Source organism: Gallinula chloropus, assembly GCF_964237585.1.
Source record: "Gallinula chloropus genome assembly, chromosome: 8".
Lineage (NCBI taxonomy): Eukaryota > Metazoa > Chordata > Aves > Gruiformes > Rallidae > Gallinula > Gallinula chloropus.
Window position 1 is genome coordinate 21,022,956 of NC_140093.1, and position 17,423 is coordinate 21,040,378.

The window sequence follows — 17,423 nt, forward strand, 5'->3', positions numbered from 1 at the left end:
TATTATTTTTTTTTCCCCAAATGTTTCCATTTTTCATTCCCAAATGACACTGTGTATCACTTCCCAGAAGCTCTTCCACCCAGACACCACCACAGCAACATGCTTTCCTGCTTACAGCAGCAAACAGGGAGCTCATAGGAGCTGTTTGACTGCTGCAGGACACACTGGGGTCATGAACCATATTGGACATCCAGAGCTGCTCCAGGCAGCTCAGACAAGTAAAAGGATTAAACCAGAAGCAATTATAGATCGCCCAGGGGAATGGAGAGGCACTTTTCTGCAGTACTTTCAAACAATCACAACAGTCAAAACACTTTCATTTGTTGCAACACCACCACCAAAGGCCAAACTCATTAGTCAGTAGTCCCTTCCCATCGCCCAGGAGACTCAAGGAGATGAGCACTGGCCCATGCTAACAGCAAATTCTCCAAGTTTCTTGGAACAGGAGAAGTTCCAAGGCCAGGAAAGGTGTGAGGTTGCCATGCACACGTGCTGTGGAAATTCTTCCCTAGCACTAGGGCTAGAAAAGATCCTAAATACTAAATGCAGGGTTCGTACAGTGCGCAATACAGATATGCGATCGCCTTGTTTGCCTTTAATAATGACAATAACTTCATCTAGAAATAACTTCTGTATTTCCCAAACTTTAAGCCCTTGTGTAAAGTTAGGACTGCACATTTCAATATGTCAAGCAATGGGCAGTCTGAGCCCTGACAGTGCTTAAAGCTTGAGATACTGCTTTCGCTACTTGCTATCCCCATATGAGAGGTGACGATGGAGATGGCCATGATGACCTTTAATTTCTAGTCCCAAAACAGTCTTTGCCTGTCAGCTTGCCTGAAGCTGCTGCAGCAAATGAAGAGATCAGTTCCTCCATCAGCAGACGCAAACATCAGAGCAGGGAACACTCCTGACTGCACTGAGAAACGCATCAGCAATTTTCTTTTAACAAACCAGAAGAGAAGCACTACATGGCCTGGGTCAAAATACAACAAAGTCAGTGAAAGGCGCTAAAAAGTCCAGAAAATTAAAAGCTTAAATTTCAGCCTACCCCAAAAAGTCAATTCTCCTGAATCTGCAACTGAGATCATGGCTTAGATTAATTAAAAAAAGCAGTGTGTATACATTGCCTTTATGGGATGCTCAAGCCTTAATAAGTACAATTCTGCTGTGAACTAAACATAATTCAAATACAAATTCCAGGATGTTGTGACGTGCTTTATTGTTCAGCCTTTTGGCTAATATCTTAATGGCAATAGCAATATGTGCCCTTTGTGGATATCCCATCAGATGAAAAATTTAAAATTATGGTCATTCAACTGGTATTTAAGATCCACTATTTTCTCGTCAGTTTATGAAAATAATCTTCATTAAGGGGAGTTATACCACTAGAAGCATTTGGCTTCCAGAAAGAACTATAATTTAAAGCTGATTCTGCAAGCAATCTCATCGTAAGAGCACATCTGGAGCATTTTTAAATGTGCAGAGTGCTGACATAATTAAATAGCCTCTGAAACCGTTGATTCAATCTCTACAGCTGGGATGCTTAAGGATGGGCATGTCGCTTGTTCTATCACTTATAAAACAGGATTTTTAAATCTCTTCTCAGCTAAGCAGACAAGGAAGAGAGGGAAGAAATGAAAGAACCCTTCTTATCCCCAATTTTTAAAACTGAAGGGACAGTCTACATCTTTGACATGTGGCATGTTTTATCTTGTCAGATGGGCACTGTTGTAAAATAAGAAATCTTTTTCCAGAAGAGAGAAAAAATAAAAATAAAAGAGGAAAAAAGGCAAGAAAAGTTGAATTCAAAGCATGTAAAATAAAATTTGAACCAGCAGGAAAAAAAGAATAAGAAGTCTCCTGCAAGGATGACCGTCCTGCTGCATAAAGCCATCTTCTCAGCAATGCCCCTAAATAAATTCAAAATAGTACACACCCAAGAGGAGCAAAGAATTGGGAAAAGTCATTAGCTTATTTTACACTTGCTCTGGAACAGCTCTCTGCATTTATTACACAGTAATAGGTAATCAATTTGAAAATTCAAAATTATTTCTAATGCAGCAACTATTTCTCTACTACACTGTGAGTTACAGATATGTCTGGAGGAGAACTAAGCACAGGCTCCACTTCTCAAACAGAATAGGGACTGATTCCCACCACAAAGAGTTTGTTTATACAGTTTATAAACTATAAACCTTTCCTATGTCATCAACTTACCTCATTAATCCTAGCTTGTTAATTAATTCCCCTGTTCTTCAGACCACAGTTACCTGACCTATGGGCTTTGGGAGATGATTTTCCTTGTAGCACCAGCCTTCAGTCCTGGTTTGTGTCCCTCCTTGGTTTCAGCGGCTGCATGAGGAAGCAGGCAGCACCCAGCCTTAGAGGACCATCTGCCATCCCCCAGAACAGTCCAGGCTCCCTGGCCTCATTTTACCCCTTGCAAAAATGAAGATTGTATTTATTAGTGAGGATAAAACATTTAAATGCCTCGATTCTGCCAACGTGCCTGTGCTTACTGCCATGAGGTATGAACACAGCATCAGGACCACCCCACTTCTATTTAAATACATAACTGTATCTGAGGGATCTGAGTCTAAACTGAGTAACAAATGCCGCACACAAACTTGAGGTCTCCTTGTGAAATCCAAACCCATAGGGGATGCCATAAGTCAGGATTTTCACCCTATATTCAAAACTCTAAACCCCAGGCTTTAGCAAAATTAACTATACCGTTACTGTTTTAAAAAGCCACTTTCTACTAGCGAAGCATCAGTACAAAGGCAAGTCACTGATATGTTTTGGGTGCTGTAGTCAAAACTAAAGCAAAGCCTGGTAAAAGGCACTGGAGGAAAGTAAAGCATTCAGCAAAGTTTGCTAATGCCAGCTCAGCCACTGCTCTCCTGCCATGGCCGTGCTGGCGATGCAGGCAGGAGACACCCACACCCTGGGGTGGCCAAATCCCCCCCCACTAAAAACCTCACCAAGGAAAAGAAACAGCCCAGAGCAGGTGTTAATCACAGGCACTACGGCACATTTCAGGTACCGCGGTGATTACCGCGGCGTAAAGCCTAGAAACAGCCGACGCTGCAGCTGAAACAGAAGCCTCAGAGGGGAGCCGGATTCAGTGTCAGCGTGAAGCCAAGAAAATAGTGGTGCCCAAGAGTGATGAGGTAGGTTTAAAACTCAAGCACCAAAGATAAAGCAGGGGTGAAAGTCCACAGAGGGTGAAAAATCAAGGTTTATAAGGTCTTTAGCAAGCAGAAGACAGTGGGTCCCACCTACCTCGAAGAAGAAAGTCTGCTTCCAAGCATCTAAATTATTTTAATGATAAACCTAATGCATATTCACCTGCTGCTAAGCTATTGTGAGGCAGGCATTGAAGAGACATTTGTTTGAAACTAATCTGCAATTTATTTCTTAGGGATAGAGAAATTTACTAACTCATTGGTCTGGTATATGTTAAAATAAAAATTAAAAAGCAGATTGCAATTTTATCGGTAAAGTTGCAGTAAAACCCAGATAGCGTATCAGACCAGAGGGGCTGTAAAAAGACTTGCATCTCCAGGGCATATCAAGCCTGATTGTACATTTAGGAGAAGTAACTAGAAAAGTTTGAAGAAGGTAAACAATTTTTACAAAAAAACAGCTGTTTTGTCATTTCTATCTGTATTTGGTAAAAAAAGAAGAGCTGAATCACTAGGTGCCGAGCCCCAGTGCTGAGCAGGCTGTGAGCACACAGCAGATTGCAAATACCCAACGATCTGCTTTTTCTGCACCATTGCCACCTAAGCTGATCGTGAAAAAGAATTAATAATTAAGGGTAATTATCTGATTGAACACTTTTTAATACGCTGAACTCAGGCCTGTGTTGTTTATGAATAGCTTATGGCTCTTCCTCTCCGGAGCATACGGGAAGGGGAGGGGAGGAGGACAGCAGGAGTGGGGGGAGGAAGGAATGGCATATGCTAACCTTATCATTTTGACTTGTTTTGACTGGACACTTAATCTTACCTCTCATGAATGCCACATTCTTCTTCTCCATATGCCACTTTCCCTTGGCTGCTCACCAGCCCTGAATGCCAGAGGTTACAGGAACAGAAAAAACACTTACTTCCTAATTAAAGAGTCATTTGGCAATGTGTGCTGTAATTTTACTGCCTTGGTTCTTTCCTTCCTGTATACTGCTAGACTGGCAATGCCTTTTGCTAAATAAAATCTCAACAAAGGAATGACAAACCTGTTACAATAAAACTTTGATTTGTGACCTTTATACTAAAAAGATCCCCTTCTCTTTCCAGCCTTTTTATTAAAAAAACCCCATGTGCTGTGAAAGGTTAAGAGTTTGGAAATAGACACCTTGAATAGAACTACTGAGAGAAATACCTCAGGACATACCAGCAAGGATCAAGCAGTATTGACTGGCATCCGGGTGGGGAGTTTCTCACAAAGCCTCAGCATCCTGGTAAATAGGTTTGTCTAAAGCACTCGGCTGGCTTTTCCAGCCTGGGGCTCCTGGCATCACTGCAGAAGTAAGAGGAAGCAAAAAAAAAAAAACCCAAAAAAACCTCAGTAAAACAAGTTTGAGGTAGGTTATTTCAGCTGGTGTGCCAGCTGATGGATCCAGGCGTGGAGACACGCAGCACATGAATGCACTCATCCCATCATGTGAAGGGTGACAGTGTTTGGAGGAAAGAGCCTGAGTATCTGACTGGCCAAGGCTGCTGACTCCGTGTCGTACTGACCAAACACTATTGTGTTCACCAATGCAGCACTGACCAACCTACCTGGTGTGTAAATGGATACAGAAACCAGGCAGGGATGTGTCAGGCTAATGAGGCCCAGTGACTACATAGGGTGAATCCAAGCAGCCAGGCCTGATCTAGGAAGCCCTGTTTTCTAATATAATTTCTCAGACCACATGTCTGCAGAGGACTCCCAGGTATTTCAGCTATGAGCTGCTATCATTTTGCATGTGTCGCTGTCGAAATTTCAAGCTTCCATTTCACACAAGTTTTTACAGGGCTGTGGCAGCCCAAGTGACTTCTCCACTGTCACTTCAGATGGCCTCACTTCTCTCATCGTAAGCCACAGGAGCCACATGAAACACAAATGCAGTTGCTGTGAGCCAGCTCTTAATACAAATTATTTGTCACAGAAACAACTAGCTGCAGCTGCACATTTGTAGGCAAGTCTTCCCATGCATTAAGCATTTCCACCTGAATATAAGGAGGAACTTTTTCCCTGTGAGGGTGACAGCACCCTGGGACAGGCTGCCCAGAGAGCCTGGGGAGTCTCCTTCTCTGGAGACATTCAAACCCCACCTGGGTGCATTCCTCTGTGATTTATTCTGGGTGATCCTGCTTTGGCGGGGGGGTGGACTAGGTGAGCTTTCAAGGTCCCTTACAACTCCTAACACTCTGTGATTCTGTGAGGTAAGGTAACAGGCCAGGATGTATCTATGTTTTATGCCTGGGTTATTATAAAACATTTACCATTGATCTGATGCTATCTTCCATTGCCTTTCTACTAACGTTTCTGTCCATCTCTGTCCTGTTAGATAGATGCAGTTTCAATGCTCTTGCCCAGCAGTCTGGATCTTGCTGGCTGTTAAAGGACACAATAAAGTCAATTATTATTTCAAAAGCATCTTTTAACATATGACATATAATAAAAGCAATTATATTCCTATGCAGAGTCACAAAACACTATGACCTCAGATTTACTCCAGTTCTCTTTACTCACACACATATAGTTGCTATTAAATGAGAAATACTTTCAGATGCAGGAAAAGAAAAAAGAAACAAGAACAGAATGAAAACTGAGTGACTTTTGCTACTTATGCCATTGTACATTGGCTTCCTGGTACAGATAACTTCCAATATTGGAGCGATAATTTCAGGCAAAACGGGACTAGTGGGGTCACCAATCCTCTTTTAAGAGGCACCGTTTCCCAGGAGGGGGGCAGTAAGTTTTATTATGCTCTGTCTCTGGTTAAGTGTTGTGTAAATTATGTGATAAAAGCAGATGGTAGTGCTCTTTCTAGATATGGCTGAAAAAATTGGACTTGCTTAGAATAGTCCCTGGGGCCTTCCCTTGGAGCATTCCTCTACAAGGAGAAACAATTATTTTACTTTTGGCTGCTATTGTCTCCTGCTGAGGGAATACACGTACAGTAATGATGAACTCTGTGAAGAGTGAAATGAATGTTGCTGCTGTTTCAGTATATTCAGTGCTGAAGAGTTTTGGCTCCCACAGACCTGGCAGGACTCTGCTAGCTGTAATCACACACTGGCTTGAGTTTGCTTAAAAATGATGCTTTGTGTTGTCACCTGGCTGGAAGGGATGGGGTGAAGAGCTGCTTGGCAACGAAACCATTCACTATAGGGCATGCCCAACATACTGTCTTATGCCATCTTGGGTGACACAAATGATTGATTTCCTAACCTTTATTAGTAAATCTTTCTCACAATTTACTAATAAAGTGCTGAGCTCACCATCAGGCCCTACTAGCTCAGTTTAGCACCACTCTGCATCTGCCCATTTGGTTTCCAAATTTAGGATGTAGCAATCTTGCATGTCTGCAATATGCACAGTATGTTTTAATAACCCACAAGCATCCTCTGCATGGTTTGACCCAGCCCCACTAAAATGACTAGGATCCTTTCTAATGGCTCTGGTGGGAGGTACATCTGGCCCCTGAATTAGTATATCCATCAAGGAGAAGGTTGCAGAGAGGTGCTCCTTGGCTTTGTGTGAGATGCCAGACTAAAGCACAAATGTCAGAGATAAAGGTGTATGTTAACTCAAGACTGTGTACCAGAGCCCTTGTGGCTCTTTCAAACATAGATGGTGAAGGCACACTGGAAAACAGCACCTGAAGAAGTTGCCCAAGTACACTATAACCTCACCTGTGCTATCACCCTCTCTTCTTCCATGAGCCCAAATCATTCCACATCACACACCAGGAGTATCTATCTAATGGGATAGATAGATGGTGATATTTACTAAATATACCTTTGGCATGCCTGAAGATTCATAGCAAAATTCCTAACTGTTGTCCTGTAAAATGGCTGAGTCTTCTTCAAACAGTAACAAAAAAAACCCAAAAAAACCCAACAAAACAAAAAAATATTCTGCAAAACACTATTCTTTATGACTTTTTGAAGAATATGGCATTTCTTTTGGGCTGGGCAACTTCTTTCCCACATTCACGGGAGTTCGTTTTGTTGGGTTTCTCTCTGTTCATGATATTCCTCAAAGAGAGGATGTTAAGCACCTTTTCCATGCAGTTTACAGCACAACAGCTTATGGAACTGAAAACACACATACTGCAAACATTAGCTCACTGTGTTCATTAGGTGCAGAGTTTATAGAACAACACAAAACTCATCTACATACTTGTAGGATTTTCAGAAAGCTGTCATTTGGCCAGAAGCCATCTTCAAACTTCATTTATACCAACACACAATGATCTGCTCATCTCAATCAAGCCTATCCTTAAATTTATACTCAAATGACTCATGATAACCCAGAATTTCTATTTGTACATGGTTAAATCAAATCTCTTCTTTAGCTGTACAAACTGACACTCTACCAGTTCTCATTATTTGCCTGGCTGTCATGGTTTGCAGTCGACACCCTTGTGCATTGATGCTGCTCACATCCTTTTCTTTTACAGGCATGCTGAATCCCATTAAAATTCTCCATGTAGTGGTTCATCCCTCTTTTATCTGTTTTTCATGAAGCTGGGCTAGCATCCTTTCATGGACAATAAGGAAGGAAAGAAAGAGCACACTATATAACACTTACCACATACTTTTAAAGTCACTTCCAAAACAGATGTAAAATAAATATCGACAATAACATTTTTCTACTTAGCTTAGGAGTGTTCATACGATCTGGTGAACGCAATGGGTAGTCTTAAAGCTTCTTTCTTAATGTATGCACCTCATTAAAAGACTTTATTTCAATATGTTTGAGTAATACAAGAATATAGGCTCAAAGTCACTTACCCAGTTCAAGCACACCACTTCTTGACCCCAAATCACACAATAATTTCTGCTGAAGAGGACCTCTGTAGATGATCTGGTACAACCCCATGCTCAGAGCAGCTCCTTGGTGACTTGGTCTTAGCAAGGACATGGTCTTGCTTAAGCAGAGATTGATAGTGTCAAGGGCTTCTGCAGATGACCTGTACCTTGTCTCATAATTAATACTGCATTCTTTACTTCGAAGTTGGACATGCTGTTATCCTGAAATGGATATGGCCACTACAGTATTTACTATTTATTGCACCAACACAAATCTTAAGGATTTTTAGTTGTGTGTTCTGGACAGGTGTGTGATCAGCTTGTCTTAATTTTTACTGAATTATAGATAAATATTTATTCATTAACTTAAAATTAATATTAGGAAAAAAACCCGTAAAGGTTACCTGGAAACTTGTTCTTTGTTTTTCTGTTCTTTCTTATTATGCATCCCTCATAATAGAGAAACTTCTCTAGTCACCTACATTTCCAAAGGCAATTAATTCTGATCAGGTATCCACCAATTTACGTGCTCCTGGGTGCTTATTAGATAGGAGAGTAATCTGTTTTGAATGAAATGTTCAGATTTCATCACATTAGGAAATGAAAAGGGTTGCTTTACATGAAGCAGAAGCATCGAATGGAATATGCCCTGCTATGAAACGCTTCCAGTCTATCTGAGATACTGCTAGGACGATCTGCTATCTAAACAATTAGTTTATTTTCTTGCCTATATTCCTTTCACAGAGATAGAAACCACAGCAATTAAGAAGGATAAGGTTAAACTAACTGGGAAAAGGGAGACTCAGTTACCCAAAGCTGTTGAAATTGAAGAGAAGATGCTGTTATGCTTGAAAACACCTTTGATTTCTTCATTGTTACTCCTGAAAACTGCTGTTAACCTCAGGATTTATTGTCCTTCCTACATGAAGAACAGGGAATGCTGCAGCTGGGTGCTGGCCTGATTCCCAGGCATCCAGGACAGGACAGCATCAAACCTCAGCTAAAGACTCAGTCCAGTCCCATTGTGCCAAAGCTGGACACCACTATTATATCGCACCACCAGGCACGGTAAGCATTTGCCTGCCAAAGAGTAACTCCACTCAGCTTTCTGGGGACATTAAAAAAAAGAAAGAAGGCTTGAATCTCTAATAACCTGCTTAAGCTTTTGTCATACTTGCCGTGATCTAGTCTTGCAGGGAAACAAATTCTTTCTGAGCTCATAGCCCTCAGTTACGATCTCAATGATTTAATTAAAAAGGAAAAGTTTTCTTTCTACAGCCAGAAGGCAGCAGAAAGTATTGGACAGTTAGCAAGGAAGGAAAACAGCTCCAGGATATTGTTAAAAACATCTGGGTAAGAAAAAATGCAAATAATTTAACAAGTTATGCTAGGAGACCAGACCAAACACTGAATTTTAAACTGGGTCCAAACCAGAAGCCACGTTCCTTGAGTTTAACCTCTGTTACGGAGGCTCTTTTTGCCACAGTGGTTGAACTACAGCTGGAAGCACACCTCCAAAATCCCAACTGCATTTTTGACATCCATGTCTGCAAAAGGTGCATCATCCTTAGGAAAAAAACCTGAGCACATCCTTCTGGGATCCAAACCCAGGTTTTCAGGCTCACACATGTAAGACTGCGCATACTTATCAGGAGCAAACAGAACCACCTGAAGCTTGTCTGGCTCTCACAAGGAGGTAAACAAAATTCAACCATTATACTCCAGAGCTTAGCTTCTGCTTCTGTCCTACTCACTACGCGAGGAGAGGGGGAATTGAGTTCACAGCTCTCATGAAGAATGCCACCGTGACAGTGAAAGAGACGTGTCCTGAGCCAAATCCAACTACTGAAGCACCTCTCTGAGCCACTCACACGTTTCTTTGTCAAGCAGGGACCTCTTCTGCAAATAGAGAAGAAAATAAAGGGCAGAACTTCAGCTTTGCTTCAGCTGAAGGAGTAAATACCGTGTTTTCTCTGGAGCTGAGCAAAGCTGCTAGTCTTTGTGTTCACCTGAACTTGTAACACCAATTAAGACTGTGTAGACTCATTACTCTTCTTAGAAAGCATAGAAGAAAATCTGGGTCTTACCCTCTAAGTACACAACTGATAGCAACAGTTTCACCAGTTACATCACCAGAAGCCTGAAGGACTGAGGTGTTTATTGATTCATGAGAGACACCAACCACTGGGCAGATCTCTTGCTAGAAGCCCAGTATTTTATTTTTTAAATAAGCCTTTAAAACCCTTGCATGTATAAGCAGGTTACAATAGTCTAAGTACAGCAATTAGTTACTCAGCTTCTTTAAAAATCAATAAATAACGTGTATTATTTTTCTGTGGCTTTGTCTTCTCCTGTTTCTAAGACTGAATTGGGAGAAGGTCGCCTTTGCCTAACCCATACAAAGATATAATTAACCAGGGACATTTAGTCATTCTTTGTCATTCAGGATAATTAACTAGGCTGGCACAGAAACAGTGCTTGCACAGGTTGTCTTTTCTTGAGTTGCTCACTTGGAGAAGGGATGTGGTGTGTGTGTGCATGTTTTGTGTGTATTTCTATTTTAAAAGAGATAATCAGTTTCACCCAAATTTAAAAAAAAATTAAAATTACATTTAAAATTAAAAATCTCATCTGATTACCCGAACACATCAGGAAGTATTGTTAGCACTCTGCAACACACTGAATCAGCTCCCTTCATACCTGAGGGCCATACCTGGCAGGCAGGCTGATTTATATGCTACTATCTCCTACATCCTTTCACCTCTTCATTAATCATCTCAGGCTCAACCATCTTGATAACCTCTCTTCATTCTTATTAAAGGCAGAAAATATATTAGCTGAGTACATCAGCCCCCTTGACTTACATAATTACTCTCCTTCCTTATTTGTAGTGAAAGCCTTCTAACTCTCCAGGGTTTTCTTCCCAGCCACTTTTTCCAGACCTCTTTAACTCTGCTTCTTCCTAAGACCCTAGTGCATTGTGTTCTGGCTCTGCTCAAGTTTACTTGCATGCTTTGTTTCATTATCTTCTTTTCAGTCTCCTGAGACCTTCTGGTCAGCCTCATGGTAAATTCATCATTTCAGCAAATTTTTTACTGGTATTTTCAGCATTCAGAGACAGTAAGTGGGACAAAGGCACTCAAAATGTTGTGACTTCTATCTGGTTTGTGGGAGCCAAATGCTGACAGCTGGCAGAACTGTCTGCAAGTGCCATAAAGTCAGGACCAAATAGAGAATGAGATCACCTCCAGAAGCACTGGAGATAGCCCAGTCCTAGACAGAGTCTGGTTTTCCTCCTCGTTCACATCTACGGCTTCTGCATAGCTGTATTCTGTACAGCTACTGGGCACCCATACCACACTTACCCTCACTGGCCAACACACGGTCCTCATAGAAGATATTCTCCAAATCCATTTCTGCTTTAAATCACAACTTCTCAAGGATCAGCCTCCATGGAGATGCCTGAAGCAGATTATTTTCTGCTAGTGAGAATTCAAACCAGTAAGCATGTATGAGCACTGCAGAATGGATGAGGACTTGGCCACAACTGAATGAGGTTGCACAATTACCTTTGGAAGATTAATTCCTCTGGCAGTCCTTCCTAAAGCCACACACAGCTTCATCTCCCTGGGAGACACCTTGGGGTTGGAATACCTATCAGAGAAGGTTGATGTGGGATGGAGCTAGATGTCTTGCTGAGCAGTAACTCACTCTGGACTCACTCATTTCTTTTTAACACCATGCTATAAATGCCTGCAACATAAACCATCTTTAATTTGACTTGTGGGAAGTATCAGCCACAAAGCAGTGTGATGCCCTCTACCTCCAGAACATATTCAATAAGGATAATGGAAACAAAGAACATCAGAAGGCTGCGTGTTGGGTTGGACCCGCTGATCTCTCGAGGTCCCTTCCAACCCCTACAATTCTATGATTCCTTTAAATAGAATTTTCACAAGGACCTTTTTTGTTGTTCTTGGCGGTAAATCACCACCTCCCGTTGTACTGACACACTGACTGTACTGGAAGTCTTACTCATACTCAGTTTACACATCTATAAACCTTACAACACTTTTAGTGTATTTATTCCTATTTGCATCTCAAGGGATGCACCAAGAAGCCTCTTGCTTGCCAGGATGAATCCTGCATCTTATGTCCTGAGGAAAATGCCCAAACTTAGATTATTTTTTTTAATGTCATTTTTATTCAGAACTTGACACTGGCAACAAAAAAAAAGAACACTGAAGAATTATACTTTTAAAGAGGAGTTTCTATCAAGCAGCTATTCTTGTCCTAGTGTAATATCTCATTTTCTCAGCAGTTGATTAAAATCCATTCTGTTCCACTGGGATACACCCAATGACACTCCCCTGATACAAAGATATACAGAAGAGATAAAAGAAAATAATATATCACTGGAAATACTCAGAACATTGTTAAAAGCATATATTCAGTACCTACTTACCTTTTATGTATACAGATATCTGTGGTGACAAATAGCCTATTATAGTATGTGATTGACTGAAAATAGAGAGCAGAAACTCAAAAAGAATATTGAATAACTTGATGACCATTTACTGCCCATGTTTTACATTATTCCCTCTAATTTGATGGAATTTCAAAATATCCACAGGAGAAAGAAAGCAAGAAAAGGAAAAGATGTTATTTTAATACAATTTCAGCTATGAACCAGTTAGTTGGGTTCTTCCAGTAATTCACCCAATAAACGATGGGATTTGGGTTGACCACTGAATGTAGTTGGTGCCTTCAGCATCTCTAGGTACTTTTCCAGCAGTACTAGGAGTCCTTGCCACTATACAAGGCTCATCAGAAGAGAGAATGAGGATTGTGCAGACACAGGGACAAGAGCCCACACTGGGGCAAGGGGAAGAAAATAGTCACCTCTCAAGGTTCTGAGCCCTTTGTGACCACGTACTGTATCTTCCAAAGAGACAGCAACAAGCACCACAGGGTAAAAAGAGGCCGTGGCACAAAGATGGATTAGTGACTAAGTGGTTTACTCCCTTTATTTACCATTGACTCTCTCACAGAAATTGTGACACCAGGCACGCCCTATTACGTTAAACTTTGCTTGTCACAGGCTTACAGGGTTAAACTCAACTTTCTCCTTGTTTGCATGGAACTGTTGTGCTTTCTCCTCAACAGTACCAGATGGACACTTAGCTAGGTAGGCTAGTCAGCATGCAACAAGCCAATGCAGAGAAGCAGATGTGAGACTAGGAAGAAACAAGCTTAGAAACAGAGCTGGTCATCTCAACTGAGTGCAGAACTAAAGCAAAGTGCAGGGATAGAACAACTTTAACCTTAAAGCAAAACTTCATTTGACTCCAATACCTTTGCTTTTGTGGTTAAAAAAAATAAAAACAAAGCCTTTCAAGATCCTAAAAGTTTTATATCACCATCCACATTAGTAGTGATGACCTTGCTTGTGCATCAACACCGATGAGCTGAAAGAGGACAGCAGTTGTCAGGACACTGCACAGCCTGACGGCTGCATTAATATGTCGGAGGCTTATCTCTGCTCTTCTGAGCTCAAGGACACAACACCTTCAATAAAATGCTAAGAGCTGAGACTGAAAAATCTTCAAGCTGCTTCTTGGATTCCTATACTCTTTCCATATGGGCAAATTCTTATTCATTTAAAGTGAAATGCAGTCCTTGGTGAAATCCCTGGGAGTTTTGACATTGGCTTCCAAGGATCCAAATGTCAGAATTTAGCTGCAAAGATGCTGGAAGTTTGGCATCTGAAATCCACTCTAGTGAAAATCTCAGACAACGCTGGACTGAGGTTATGGTTTGACTTGGAATCAAATTGTGTGTCTGCAGACCCATATTACAGGAAATTTTCAGCAGTTGCTATCGCAGATCTGTTATAGATGTATACACAGAGTTCTAACAGAGAAAATGGATAGATCCCAGTTAAATAGACCTGTACTCCACACTCCTGGTGAATTAACTAAGGATTCAGTGGCCACACAGACAACCAAGTATTTCATAGCTTCATTTGGCAGTGTAATACAAAAAAACCCCAAGGCACAAGCTTTAAGAACAGTACTTTCAGACCACCTCTGTTCATTAACTCTTTAAGGCCCCAGTAAAATTTAATCAGAGTTAGTTTCAACCTAAGTACTTTTCACCTTCCCATCTATTTTCCTCACAGACTTAAGACAACCACATAAACTTTTCTCCTTAGACAGAAGAATCTATAATTACCCAACTGAGATTTCTTTGCAACCGTTTTTTGTGAGCGTCAGCTACCCCCACAGCCAAAGACGAGATACTGGTCACATACTGCTGATCTAATCCAAAATCACTGTTCCTGCTACCCAGCAGGTAATAATTCTTTTCATCCACTTCATTCATTTCATCTAATCAATCATCAATTCAAGAAAGCTCCTTGAATTTTTTGTACCTATCATTTACATGGGCAAGCAATACATATTTAGCTCCCTTAATATTTCTTCACACATCAAGTCATCAATCTCCCTAGTCCCTTAATCATTTTTCTTGCTCTTCTGTGAGTACCTTCTGGCTTTCCCAAGTCCTTCCAGCATTTCAACTGCACTTTCACTAGAGTTCAACAGATAAAAAGTCTCCCTTCTCACCAGGGAAACAAGTTATTTGTCAGTTAAGGCAACTTTTTGATTTCAAATATTAAATCTGCAGTGGTAGTACATAAAGAAGTTTGAAATTCACTGAATTGCAAGGTTTTTTTTATTCTCAGTTAATTTCTACATTTTTTACTGGGGACTTCTAGTTTCAAAATAACCAAAACCACCAAAGCTCAACACCATTCAGTTCACTCCATTTCACCTCAAAAAGATAGAAAAAGTAATTTGATTTCCATGCAAGCACCAGAAATCATCCTTTCCTTTCCAATCCTTGTTGCATACTTTTACTCAACTCATTGGCATTGCTTTCTTGAGCACAGGCTGAGTTACTACCTCACAGTGATGGCAGAAGCTGGCATTCTGTTAACTTATTACACACAGAGTTTGCATATGGTATTTACTGTTAAACAATGCAGTATTTCCTCTTCTACTACCTGGGTAAACTATATCAAACCTCTGATGGACCTGATTATGATATGAAACCAATTACCAACATCAGTTAGGCAACAGAATACTGTGACCCAACAGAAACCCCATGCCTACAGTCTTGTTGAATATCCCCCTATATCACAGAAGGCCTGCTCAGCACAGAGGGATCCATCAGCTTCTCCCAAGTCAGCTGTGGGACACTAGTTAAGCATCTTTCTCTGAGCTGAGGGAGAAGTATGATTTTTAGGACATAAACCACGTTACACCTAGAGCTTGATTTTCCTGGCACTGAGCTCCAAAGCCTTTGGCAATGCCTCCTTACCAGCCACAGCAAAAAATTATTTAACTCTTTCCTTGCTCTTCTAATTTGACTTAAATGAATTGTTCAAGGATCCTCCATGGAAAAGTTGCAGATTTCAGGCTGACTAGATCCACAGCCTGAACAAGAGTCTTCCCATGGACACAACTTGACTTAGGCTTACTTGAAGCTTTGAAGAGCATGTTTAAGCTCTATACCCCCCCCCCTTCTGCTCCTCAAATTTTCTTTTTTTCAATACGAGTTTTTACAGAACACACAAAGTTTTGAGGGGAAAAGTCTTCCCTAAATGGGCAGCAAGGGAGGGCAGGTGCATGCATGCAGGTAAGCTGTTTTCCAAGTTGAGTAAATATCAGCAACCTGTATAAACCACACATCAGCTGGCATTAAGCAAGGTTCATGAGCTAATACTTTGAACCTTATGTTCATTTAAAGCTTTTAAAAGTTACTTCATCCCTTCCGCTCAATAACTTTTCTGATTTATTACAAAAAGGTGAAAGGTCCTCCTTCCCATTACCAATTACCTGAGTCATTCAGTCCTCTTTGATGTATCCTTGCATGAATAAGTTTGTTTCCTGACTTCCTGGTCCTTACTTCTTTAACTTAAAATATCTGCCAAACAAGAGCAATTTTCTACTTATGCAGAAGCCAGCTAATTAGTATGGTAGCCTGTCATTCCGTCACACCGCTTTGACAAACAATATAGGAGATTAAAGAGTTGCTAATTGGCTGATACTGTTAGCAGCAATTTCATAGTGCTAACGCACTAAGAAAACATTAAAAAGTTGCTTTGATCAGACTATGGAAAAATTCAATATAATGAGTTTTAGCAGAATTAAAAAGGTTGTCCCACAGAAGAAATCCCATACAGAGGTAGCACTTATATTATGGGATTAAGGAACACTACTGCTACATGTGTTGTGGAGATGATCTTTCTCTGAGTTGTTCTTGGATTTGGACACCATTAATGAAAAACAGTGGAAAAATACACAGAAGAGATCATTAAAATACAAATTATGAACATATTTAAGGATATAGATACAAGATTTTCTTGTAGGAGTGGCAAGATCTTCTAGGAGTAGCAAGGTGCTCTCTAAACTGGTCCATCATGAAAGCCTGTGACCAAAAAAATTGCCAATTATTGCCCCAAATCAACTTGAAATATGACCACTCTCTCCTCAGCCACTGAAGATGAGTTATAAAAGACTGCAGATAGGATATAGCATGCCTTTCAGTTACAATCAATTAAGCAGGAAAAGACAAGATAATAAGGGTAATTAACATCATTTGGACTAAGCTGGAATTATAAAAATTAACAGCATTAATTTTGTTACTTTCAGTTAATGTACCCTTGGACAGATTCTAAATGGATGGGTAGCAGTAAGGTCAGCGCTCAGCGCTGCATTCCCATACTTGTCAAACCAGTGAGAAAGAAATACCACGTAAGTAGCAGGAAATAGATTAGTGAATTGTTCTGAAAAATACACTATACTCGCTTTTTCTCAGGAGAAAAATGAAACAGAAAGACACAAGCATTTAGAAACATAGCAACAATACTCACAGCATGGTAACTCCTGGGATACAAAAGCCTAGATGGTTTAAATTCTTGCTAAAGAATATGCTTTGCTAAATCTTCATATATATATATATTTTTTTGAAGCCTGTAACAAGAGATGGTAAATAACCATGCTTGGGAAGATGTTGTGTCCCACTGTATCTGGATCAGTTCAGTGAATGAGTCACTTCAGCTGCTTTCACTTGGGGTTTTCTGGTTTCTGCAGGGAAAACAAGGAAATAAAAATCTCCACACAGTTCTTCTTGATAACTGGGACTGATCCTGGGACAGTGCACCCAACCTCCCAGAAACTGAAAAATTGAGAACAAGATTTTTTTTAGATATCCTAAAACGTTCAGGATGGATCATCCATCCTGTGCAAAAGTTGTCCTAATTATGAAAACATCATGACCAAAAAGGGCAATTGAGCACAGAATTTGGTAGGTCACTATGAT